Raw genomic sequence first — 11,687 nt, 5'->3', positions numbered from 1 at the left:
TCAAGTCACTTTACGTTTTGACACCGCTGCAACGCGCCGTACCTTTCTTTTAAAAAACACTATTTTCTTACGTATTTATTTTTATATATGTGTTGGTATAAATCCAATTTGGTTTACGTCTCGACGTAAAAAATTTTCGGGAATATGTGAGATCAAATATAATATAAATATAATATGTTTCCGTACTTATTTTTTATGTCCGTTTTCAATTGGTCTATGTTTCTATTTATAATTAATTTAAAATCAGTCAGTCCTGCTGTCCAATTTAAATACTGAACCAAAATAGATATCGATCGAAATCCCGCAGCGTAGTGCGGGTAATGTTACTAGTTAATTTCGATAAAGAAATATGTTGAATTCGGATACTACAAAAGATAGACATCATAATATAAAAACCTTTAAACACCTTGGGAGAGGGAGATCTTAGGTTCAAGTCTCACAAACGACAGGAATTATAAGGAAATTTTTCGTTCAAACAAAATATATTAAAACCTTAAAAATACTTTTATTACTATTTTTGAAGATAGGAAGGTAAAATAACCACCATCAAAGATAGAAAGGTAATAGTTTAGCCTTTTAAGAGCATTTCTCACTAGGTTGTAAACAAATCAAGCGTTCAATTTGTAAGTTGTTCGGGGGGGGGGGGGGAGAAGTTCGTGTATGTCACTCAACAAATGAACGAACGTAAACGAGAAATTATGTTCGATTAACTAAATATACGAACACGAACAAAGTACATGTTCATTCAATTGTGTTATGAATGTTCGGTAATATGTTGGTTTACATTTGTTCATGGTCCTTTGTTTAGTTCATTGAAGGTTTTTTTATTTTTTTATTTTTAGTTTATTACCCTAACATTAATTAAAACTAGAAACCGTAGTCATTCGAAGCTTGTATCTTGTTATAAATTTAGTCATCTGAAAAGTTGAAACTTTGATATTTAAAACATTATTTTGGGATTATCATTATTTTGGGATTATTATGTTTACGTTTATTACGTTTAACTTGTACCGTTGTTTTGGGATAATTATGTTTATTATTATAACTACATTATGTATAATATTTGGGATTAACAATGTTTTTTTTTCTTTTTTAAAAAGTAGTTTGTGTTCGTGAACCGTTCGTGTTCGCGAACAAGTTTAATTCCTCAATGAACGAACATGAACCAAAATTTTTGTTTGGTTATGTGTTCGTGAACCATTCGTGAACATATTCACTGCTAAATGAACAAAGATAAACATTCGCTCTGTTTAGTTCATTTATAGTCATATCTATCACTAATCAGGGAAATAAGTAGCTTAGGTGGAAGGGGCACTCTAGAGTAGTACCCTAGCCCCGACCAATCATGCGGTGACATGTCAATTCTACACTCAAGTACCCTAGAATCACTAAACCACTGGCGGCGCCTACCCACAAGTACCCTAGAACAATGGACCTCACTCTTTCACCCCACCCACCAATCACCCATCTTAAACATCCCAACTCTCATACCCGTTCCTAAGGTCGGCCCAATGGGCTTCCAACCCTAGGCATAGGCCTAGGGCCACCCAAATTAAAAGGCCTCCAAATTTGCTGTGGGTTTTATCTACAGTAGGCCTATTTTGAGTTTTAAAGCAAACATCCCATAACATAAAGGCCCGTCCAAACTATCCAAACACAAAAGGCCTCACCTCACACAGCGCGCAGAATCAGAATCTAAAGAAGAATGAAAGGCCGCGGCTGCAGAATGAGGTATCCGAACAGTCGCATATGAAACTGAAGAACGAAAGGTCGGTAAGTAATTTATTAACGGCTATTTTTGCTTTTGTACATCTATATCTTCTTCAGTTCTTCGATTTGATAAACATAAACATTAAATCATCAGTTCTTCAAGTTCGATTACAAACAAACCAAACCGTGTGACTTGTTCGATTAAGTTAGTTATTTGATTCAGTTCTTTGATTCCGTTCTTTGATTAAATCAGTTCTTCGATTTGTGGCAATGGCAGACGTTAATTGATTCGGAAATTAGGGCTTATTCAGTTCTTCGATTTGTGGCAGACGTTGATTAATTTGTGGCAGACGTTGATTGATTCAGGAATTAGGGCTTATTCAGTTCTTCGATTTGTGGCAGTGTGGGTGTGGCACAAGTTAGATATCTAATATACTCATTCTTCTTTTATAATTTGCTATTTTTCTTAATCAAGTTGTTGTATAGGGAATTAGTGTCTGCTTATTTGTTGAACTGATCTTGTTATTTAGGCACTAGGCTTGGTTGTTTGTCTATTTAATTTGTTGTTTAGGGAATTAGGGCTCATTATCAAGTTTGTTTGATTAGGAAAAAGAAAACCAGTATATACAGACAAGCCACATAGCCTAAACTAGTTTAAAATTTCATTTTAATAGGTAAGGTAAGATTTCTGAACTTGGATATAACATTTGAAAAACCCATTGGAATTACTTGCGGTAATCTAAAGTAATTCAAAACAAATCTTTTAACAATAACAATGGAACTCGACAACAACAACATTCTAGAGCATGTTATCTTAGCAAGGAATCACAGATGATGGAGGTTTAATAACAATGAGAATCCAAAAAGGGCCCCAAAATTATATTTCGCTTAGGGCCTCTATAAACGTTGGAACAGCTCTGCCCGTTCCAACAAACATTTGCAGCTAGGCAAACTACCCACGGTGCATGGCTAGGGGGTGACGACGGTGTTGCCGCGGTGCAACGAACCCGCAACCCTCAACCCGTGAGATGCCCCGTCACCGAAAAATGAGTCTAAAAAGAACTAAGTTCATTAAGATGACGTGAGTTGCATGGATAACACGAGTCAAGGATGATCTAATAACTTATGTTCATCTTCTAAACTCTCTTGTTAATAATATAGCTTATTATATAATGATATTAACACAGTCCGGGGCGATGCTTTGAAGGGGCCGGGAGGGACGCCTGACTCCCCGAACTTTTCGGCCAGTAGTGTGTTATATATGTAGTTTTCATATTTTTTTTTTGACAGATTAAAGGTGATCTGAAGCTTTTTTTTTTTTTTTTTTTTTATCTTCAGATTCATTCAATCATTACACACGAAAAAGTGCAATTACAAAGCAATGGCCGGTAGTCGGGCAACAAGTTGCGCCGCCACCCTCTTTCATATAGAAATTTTTGGGCATATATGTTTTCGACCCCCTGTTTCTATAGAAATTTTTGGGTATATAAGTTTTCGACCTCACGTAAAAAATTTCAAGCTTCGCCACTGAACACATTAGATAGCTTTTTTCTCATTGGTAAAACATGTGTTGTCGTGATATTGGTCCACAAAATTGTACGAAAATGAAAGGAGGGACCAGCACCAATAAAGCTTAATTGCTACGTGTTGGAATATAAGTGCACATACTGATAATTCGACGAATCCGTAGTTAAAAGGTGGGATTCTCTCCTGTCTTTTTATCACCCACTGAAGACATCTTCGGCCCTCCACGTTTAATCAGAAAGAAGAGACTAGCTGAACCACAGTAAAATGACATGTGTATCAATTATCAGATAGCCCTGTAGTTTATATAATAAATATATGAATATTAAATATTAAATACATATTCGAAGGATATTCTAACCATTTAATATTTTTGGATTGTTTATTTTTTAAATTCTTTTAATTACTACTTACATGCATATATTATATGTATATTGTTATTTACCTAAAAACTAGATATTACTACTTACATGCATATATTATATGTATTGTTATTTATATAGAAATGAGATTTAATATTCACACATCTCTCCTTTTTATACATGCATAGATATATATATATAGAGACAGAGTGAAAAAGAGTGTGAAAATAAGATACAGAGATGTAGAAATAATGAGGGCCAAAAACTATCAAAGATTGTTCCTATATTTTTAATTTTATTCCTGAAAATTTATAATAAATTTATAAAAGCGAGTAGGTTACTTTAGAAAAAAATCATTAAGACACGAATAGACAAGTGCATTTCACGTATATTAGGGTGTAAGGAGTGGTTAAACACTTTGAAGTGGCAAACCAAAAAACCGACCAATTAGAGCGCGCCATGTCAATCAGTCAAAAGTGTTTAAACTTTGGTGAAAAGTGTTGGCAATGGTTTAAACACTTGGTAAAGTGGTAAACTATTTTTTTTTTAAAAAAAGGAAAAAGTTGTGATTGGTTGAGATATGAATGGACCCCACCCACAGTACCCCCTCTCTCTCTCTCACTACCCTCTCTCTCTTATTTTCCCGATCGGCAATACGTCACCGAGCGACAACCAAACCGACGCGGCAAAGGGGTTGGCGGCGGTGTTGCCGCGCGGCAAACCAGTTTGCCACTTCCCTTTGCCGCACCACACCGTATATCCTTAGTTGGCAAGTAACGGGATTGTCTGTCGAAGGGACATATGCAACATTCTAGTACTAAGTAGGCATCACTAAGCCCACATGTACTATCCATTCATAATATTATTTAGACATTATTTGCATCTATAAATTTAAGTGAATCAAATTAAGATAATCGTGAGAGCATTTATTTACCACTTTCCAAAACATGTACACAAAAATAAGATAACTATGCGATCAAGTTCAATTACAAGTTATCATTTTTTTTAACCTCAAAACACTTAAAATAATATTACAAATACTATGCTTATTATACAACCGCTACGGTGTTATAACAAAATAATTTGTTATTATCATAAGTAACCTAAACTCGTAAAGTAAAAAAAAAAAAAAAACAAAAACAAAAAAAAATTTCCTTAGCCCCTATATATATATTTGACTACATGACCGATTAAACAATCTGAACTCATTTATTGACATCACAAATGCTTCAAGTGCTTCAGCCTCCATGCAAGAGGTTGAAACCCCCATTAAACGATCTCTCACCTCTGTCGAAATTCTATGGTTTAAGTACACACAACTAAGATTGTGTTTGTATGTGTGTCTCTCAATATATATATATAGGGTTAGGATCGTGTGAGAAGCACTAGGCTAATTGAGAAACTTGAGAAGGATTCTGGACCACACATTTTCTTTAAGCTTTTCGTTATATACATATATGTATAATTTAAAATTGACTATATACACATGTGTATAATTCAAGATTTGACAATATACATATATGTATATAGTTGATTTTAAACTATACATATGTGTATATTATGAAAAGCTTAGGAAAATATGTGGTCCAGAATGCTTCTCAAGTTTCTCAAATAGGATGGATTTCTCTTAGGATCCCTACCATATATATATATATATATATATATATATATATATATATATATATATATAATGACGCAGGGTGAATCGTTTTCTACTCTCACCAAGGTTGTAGGTACCACAAAGAGAAGCATCCAAAGTTAGGTAAACACACACTTCACACTAAAATATTTAATTCACATGAATTATTAATATTCGACTCTCTCTCTTTATATATATACACACACATATATATATATATATATAATAGCATATATGTATCGACCTTAAACAAACTAAGAGGCGAAAGTTAAATATCACTCTCTTTGGGATTTGTATGACTAACTTTTTGAATTTGATATACTGAAAATCCTTATATTGATTTTATGTAATATAGTTGAAAGATGGCTCAAAAAGCGATGGATCGTATGCTTCTACACCAGCTATCAAGCCGGGTATTTAACCATCTTCAATTCTTCTATAGATTAGAAACTTCCTTTGCTTATTTCACATGGTGGATTTACAAATGACGTTTTATGGTATCTTGTTTCATGAACAACTTTTATATATATATATATATATGTATATATATATATATATATACATATACATATATATATATATATGTATGTATATATATATATGTATCTATATACATATATATGTATGTATATATATGTACGTATATATATGTGTGTATATATATATGTATATATATGGGTGAATTATAGGGAGAAATCCCATTTGAGTTGCAAAAACTCTGAAAACCTAATGGATTGACATAATGTTGCCACGTGTTACACTTTTTCCCTACAACATTTTTATTGACGTCTGCAACATTTTCTGACACTGACACACTTTTCGTAACAGTGGAGAGTGGAGAGAGAATATGTTACATTTTTCAATTGTTCACATTTTTTGTAACTCATCTGTAACATATTTTTATTATGTTTTTAAATAATATAAAGTGTATAAATTTTAGAAATTATAATTTACGAAATTATTATTTTGTAATGTGCGTAAAAATATTTTACATTTTCTACAGCGAAATTTCTATGTAACAATGATGTTGTCACATTTTTTTGTGTCAAATGTGAGAGGAGAGAGAAAAATGTAACACTTTAGACTTTTTGTTAGACTTTAACATTTTTCTGAAAAGGTAACATTTTTGTACCTTCTTAATATCCACCATTGATTAAAGGTGGAGTTGAAGTTTTTTGGGTTTCTTTAACTAAGGTGGGTTTTCGATTAATCATTTCCCTGTACGTATGTATGTATATATAAACGTAAGGGTTTGTCTACAAAGGACATTTTTCATAAAAGTGTGAGAAGTCTATATAAACATTGTGTTTTAAATTTTAAGCATGATATTTTAGATTCTTTTAATATGCCATTACATAGAAAAATACCAAATTTAACAATTTAAAACAGAATTTAATGTATTCTAGGCATGAATTTTAAAACACCATAGAAAGTTAAGCATTGTGTATTAATTTTCATGCCTAAAATACCTTTGACTATGTTTTAAATTGTTATGTTTGGTGTTTTTGTGTATAATACTAGGCAAAAAAAAAAACACTAAAGCATCAAGCCCAACATTTAAAAACAATGCCTAAGTAAACTTCTAACGCTTTTAAGAAAAAAAATTGTTCTTTGTAGACGTGTGCATGCTCATGCTTTTGCATATGAAATTCAATGAATAGACTAAGTGAGTGTGATCCTTACAAATTACTCATTGTGTTTATCAATTATAATGTTGTGTGTACTATTTGTAACACGAAAGTTTACTCTTTTTTCTCGGTAACCAAGTCTGTGAAGCAACAACTTGTGACAACATTAAGCATATCAATGAATTTATAAACAGTGTCATAATGTTTGGATTTTTGGATGTCCATTAACTTAATTTATGATTCTCTTTGGGTTTGATTAGGATAATAAAATTGGTTTCACCGGTGTCACAATGTTTCCATTTTCGTGTTGCTTGATTGTCAAATGCATATGTAACACTACAAAATTATAATATTTTATGAATGGCACATAATACGCTCCTACATGCCTAAGTTTGCATCTACTTCTAGTATCGATAGTTGACTTACATAATCTTAATGTTTTTCTTACACAGACTACTATGATATAAATTCTATTCTTGATCAAAACTTAAAACAAAAACATCCAATAATTAAAGTAGAATTAACCGAAAATCTTTAACACCATGGAAATTTTAGACGAATTGGTGTAACTCTAGTATCAAACACGTATATGAAACATAATAATTGATATGTGATAATAGGCAACATAGGACAACATATACCTATGTAGCAAAGGTTCTATATATACGATATGACACGAAACATTAAACCTCTATTGATACATAAATGAAGATCATAGTATCACACTTTTAACTCACGGATATGTTGTTACTTGACCTAGTGGAAACTTTCTAAGATGTCCCCCATCGTATATTACTCTCACTCACGCATGTCTGCAGAATTGTGAAATTGTCTCATAATCCATAGTCAATGTACCCAGAACACATTGACCTATAGTGGTTGACACGACATAAGGGGAGAACGGGAGATGATTGAATTTTCACTTTGTCAAAAGTCATTATTTATTTTGTCATTGATAACTCTCACCCCACACCCCCAAATCTAATCTACTTTTAATTCTACTCCATAATTCAAAGCTGGACTAAACATGCGACCTTTATGAAAGGGAACACCATTTACAAACCAAGATATCATTGAAATAAATGCGCTTATGTATGTTTTATTAGTTTAGGTCCCTGAAAAACCAATTCTAGATTTGAATGGTTCAAAAGATCTTCAAAATATATTCCAACAAATAAAGTCTTGAAATGGTATAAATCATCTTTTAAAAGTACGGTTTTGTATGAGAAAACATCGGGGAGTGTGCTTTTTAGTTGGGAGCCTTGCTCACTTCACTTTCAAGCTAGAAATGAGGTTACAAGGTCTGTTGAGCTTGATTTCAAAACAAGTCATAAAGGTATAGTATCGATTGAAAAGATTTCGTTTTTCGCCATGGTGATGCATGGGAAATTCATAAACGTCCATTTCGGGACATAAGGAATCGTAAAGTCGATATCTTGATCTTTTTTTATGTTTGATCCAAAGTTACCATCAACTCAATCGAGTTAGGGTTCCATAGAAGAAAATAGGTATGTCCGCGCGTCAATTTGCGTGCACGCATTAGACTTAGTGCACAATGATTGGTGTGGTACTTTGCGCTTGGATAATTTTAAGTTTGTTAGTAGTAGTTTACACTCAGCCCTAAGCGAAACTATAATTCGCGCAACACTTGACTTTGTGTGTGGGAATAGTCCGCGTGTAGACTTAGTTTACACATAAACCTAGTTTGCACAAGTTGGGGTTTGCACACTTACATTAGAGCTCAATGTTGGTATTGAACTTGTATGTTGACCCTCTTTGACTTAGGACTCTTGACTTAGGACTCCGAGTGTCGAGATCTTTCTGATTACAACAGATTATGACATATTATCAAAGTTAAGTTTCTAGGTCCTCTTTATAATATTTTTTGGGGTGATGTGCATACTTGACCTAGTTTTCATTGTAAAGTTTATGTTTTAAAGTATGGCATAGTTTGATGAAGCTTTTAAAGTAATGATATAGTTTTCAAAGTAAAGTCTACATTTTAGAATATGACATAGTTTGATGAAGCTTTCAAAGTAAGGTGTATGTGTTAAAGTATGAAATAGTTTGATGAAGTTTGCTAAAGTTAAAATATAGTAAAGTGACAAAGTGTTATAGTATAAAATGCCCATAGTTTTCATGATGCATATTTTAAAGTCTAAAGGAGACTTTCGCGTCTAAAATCAATATCGGTGTCTAAGTTTAACACCGTGGTCACAAATAACGTCTAAATTTAACGATGTGATCTTGAAAGGCGTCTAAAGTTAACGCTAAGTTAACACCATGACCAAAAGATAATTAAAGGGGGGTTGCATTTGTGGCTTGCTAGTGGTTGTATAACTACGTATAGTTTAGTATGCATGTTACAGTTTTATAGTAAAATCTATGTTTGTTGCATGGTGTAAAGTTATAGGTCGTAATGATGTGCTTTATATGTGTTTCGTGTTAACTGCTTCCTAAAGTTTGTCGTTGCCTTATTAAACTAGAACTCACTCCGCGTAGTGGACTTTTAATATTTTTTTTTGGGATATGGAGTGCTCGGGAAGGTGATGAAGGTTTTAGATAGAAGACTGGCATCCCATCTATCTTTTTTAGTTATTGTTTGCTAAAGACTTGTTATGTTTAATTATGTTTTAACAATTATAACGACCTAAAGTTTTCGATGTAGTTGAATGGAATTTATGGCTATGAATTGTTTGTCAAAGTGTAAATTCAACAGATGACCCCCCCCCCCCCCCCCGGGTTTGGGGCGTTTCGAAGTAACACCAACATAAGGGAATAAAACGGATACTACATGACATCTATTGGGGTGTGTGTGTGCGCGCACATGTTGATTTTTTCCATCTTAAGACACATGTTGATGATAAATAAGAGGTTATTCACGTATGTCCATGAATTTTAGCTTACATTGATGGAATAAAGCATGATACATGAGCAAAAATTGATACACCACAACGGTATTGTGCATCTTATGGTCATAGGTGTAATTAGGGGTGTAAAGTGTAAACGAGCCAAGTCTCTTATAAGTTACTTGAAATCAGTTCACTAAAATAATTGAATAGAGCTAAGCTAACACAGATATGACCCTAAAACTAAGCGTGTTTAGTAAATAAACCCGAACCCAAACCCAAAATTTACTTTTTTTTTAACGGCAAATTTGAATCACTTACAGACCACTGGAGTATCATCATGACATCAGCGGAACCACCAGATCATATTTATCTCCACTAGGCAATAATGCTTATACACCAATTCAAGAGGAAACCCAATAAATCTAAGAAAAAACCTCTTATGAAAATCGAACTCAGGACCTAATAGCCCCTAAAACTTATCCCATCCTAAAATACTACTAGACTATAAGGATATAATGCCATGGCAACCCAAATTTTACTTATCAGGTCAAATAGCTTAAACAACAAAACACCACTTAAACCACCTTGCTGGCCACCTTTATATAATTATGACCCATCACCCTCCACATGACAGTTTTGGCAAGTGGCAGCGACAAACCTTCGCGTCTTGCAAATTCTAGAAAATGTTTCTTTTAAAAAAGTGTGCACAAGGTTATGGTCAATATTTCACATTAATGTCATTAGAAGTTTCAATATGCCAAGCACATGTGGTTTTGGATCAGTGAGACAGATACATCACATCACACACTTATTTATGGGATTGTACATTACCATGTGTCTTCACAGTATAAAATTGAAATTTTATGTTAGACTCAAAAAGTAATTTATCCTATACGATATTAAAACATCTATTGTTTGTTTTTTCTTTCTAAAAAGTGACATTTTATGTCACATGATTAAGTAGATGAATAGTTATCCTGCACAAATCCAATTTTTTCATTGTGAGTTACATACCCATATAACACTAAATCACGTAGTAATGTATTTTTTTAAGTACGGAAAGGGCCTTGTTATCAATATTTTTATTTGTGTTTGAGTCATAACCCTTTATGTCTTTATATACAGTTGCTAGTATTTCAGGTAACATACTCAAAGATAAAGGGAAGAGTAAAGAGCCTTTGGGTGGATCGAATATATTGTAAAAGCTAATGTTTTGTATGTTAGAAATAGCCTATTATGTGGCCATCATGATTATTTAGCTAAACTTTATCAAAATGACGTAACTATAAGTCTCTAACGTTTACTTGATGCTCTAACGTTTACTTGATGGAAGTAATTGTTATAAGTTGAAAAAATTTTATGATTCCTCTTAAATGTCTTTAATGGAGAGAATACAAAGAGTTTATAACCAACCATAATTATTGATCATAATAATGGATCATTAGTGATAATTATGATTCATATTTATATCTATATCTATACAACTTTCGTGGACAATCATGTAATTTAGCTTCAATTTAAGAACACTTAGACCACACGGTGTGGGCGTCGACAAGCGGCATTGTTGCCAATCAACGCCTACAAACCCGCACCATCCCCGGGCATTATGTCGGCGTTGTCAATTGGGCTTCAAGATCTCCACCGGCGTTGAGAGCAAACGTTTAACGACGTGGGACGTGGCGAAGTATGATTGGCGTATTCAAATTAGCCATTCAACGACTAGTTTGACCTTAAAAAACTTTCTTTTTTAAAAACTCTATATATACTTACACATTTCACACTAATTTATAAAAGCAACACACTCAATCATCCATTTATTCTCTTCTCAACAACATATTCTCTCCCATTTTTTTACAAAATTTATAGATAAATGGAAGGCTCAAATTCTTCACTTTCATCTTCCTCGTCATCGTCTGGGCTTAACAACTTAAGTTTATTCTCTTCGGATGACGACGGACCGACACTCATGATT

At 33.3% G+C, this 11,687-nt stretch overlaps 1 long non-coding RNA gene across 1 annotated transcript; it reads left to right on the top strand.

Annotated features, from left to right (window-relative positions):
• Positions 1 to 4,755: 4,755 nt before the first annotated feature.
• Positions 4,756 to 11,044, top strand: LOC110864320. The gene is made up of 3 exons (XR_004859830.1): positions 4,756 to 4,852; positions 5,296 to 5,358; positions 5,591 to 11,044. It is a non-coding gene; the product is annotated as an uncharacterized LOC110864320 (long non-coding RNA).
• The last annotated feature ends 643 nt before the right edge of the window (positions 11,045 to 11,687 follow it).

This window comes from Helianthus annuus, chromosome 6 (genome assembly GCF_002127325.2).
Source record: "Helianthus annuus cultivar XRQ/B chromosome 6, HanXRQr2.0-SUNRISE, whole genome shotgun sequence".
Taxonomy (NCBI): Eukaryota; Viridiplantae; Streptophyta; class Magnoliopsida; order Asterales; family Asteraceae; genus Helianthus; species Helianthus annuus.
The sequence above is the reverse complement of the archived record's forward strand: the minus strand, read 5'-3'. Positions and strand labels throughout refer to the sequence as shown.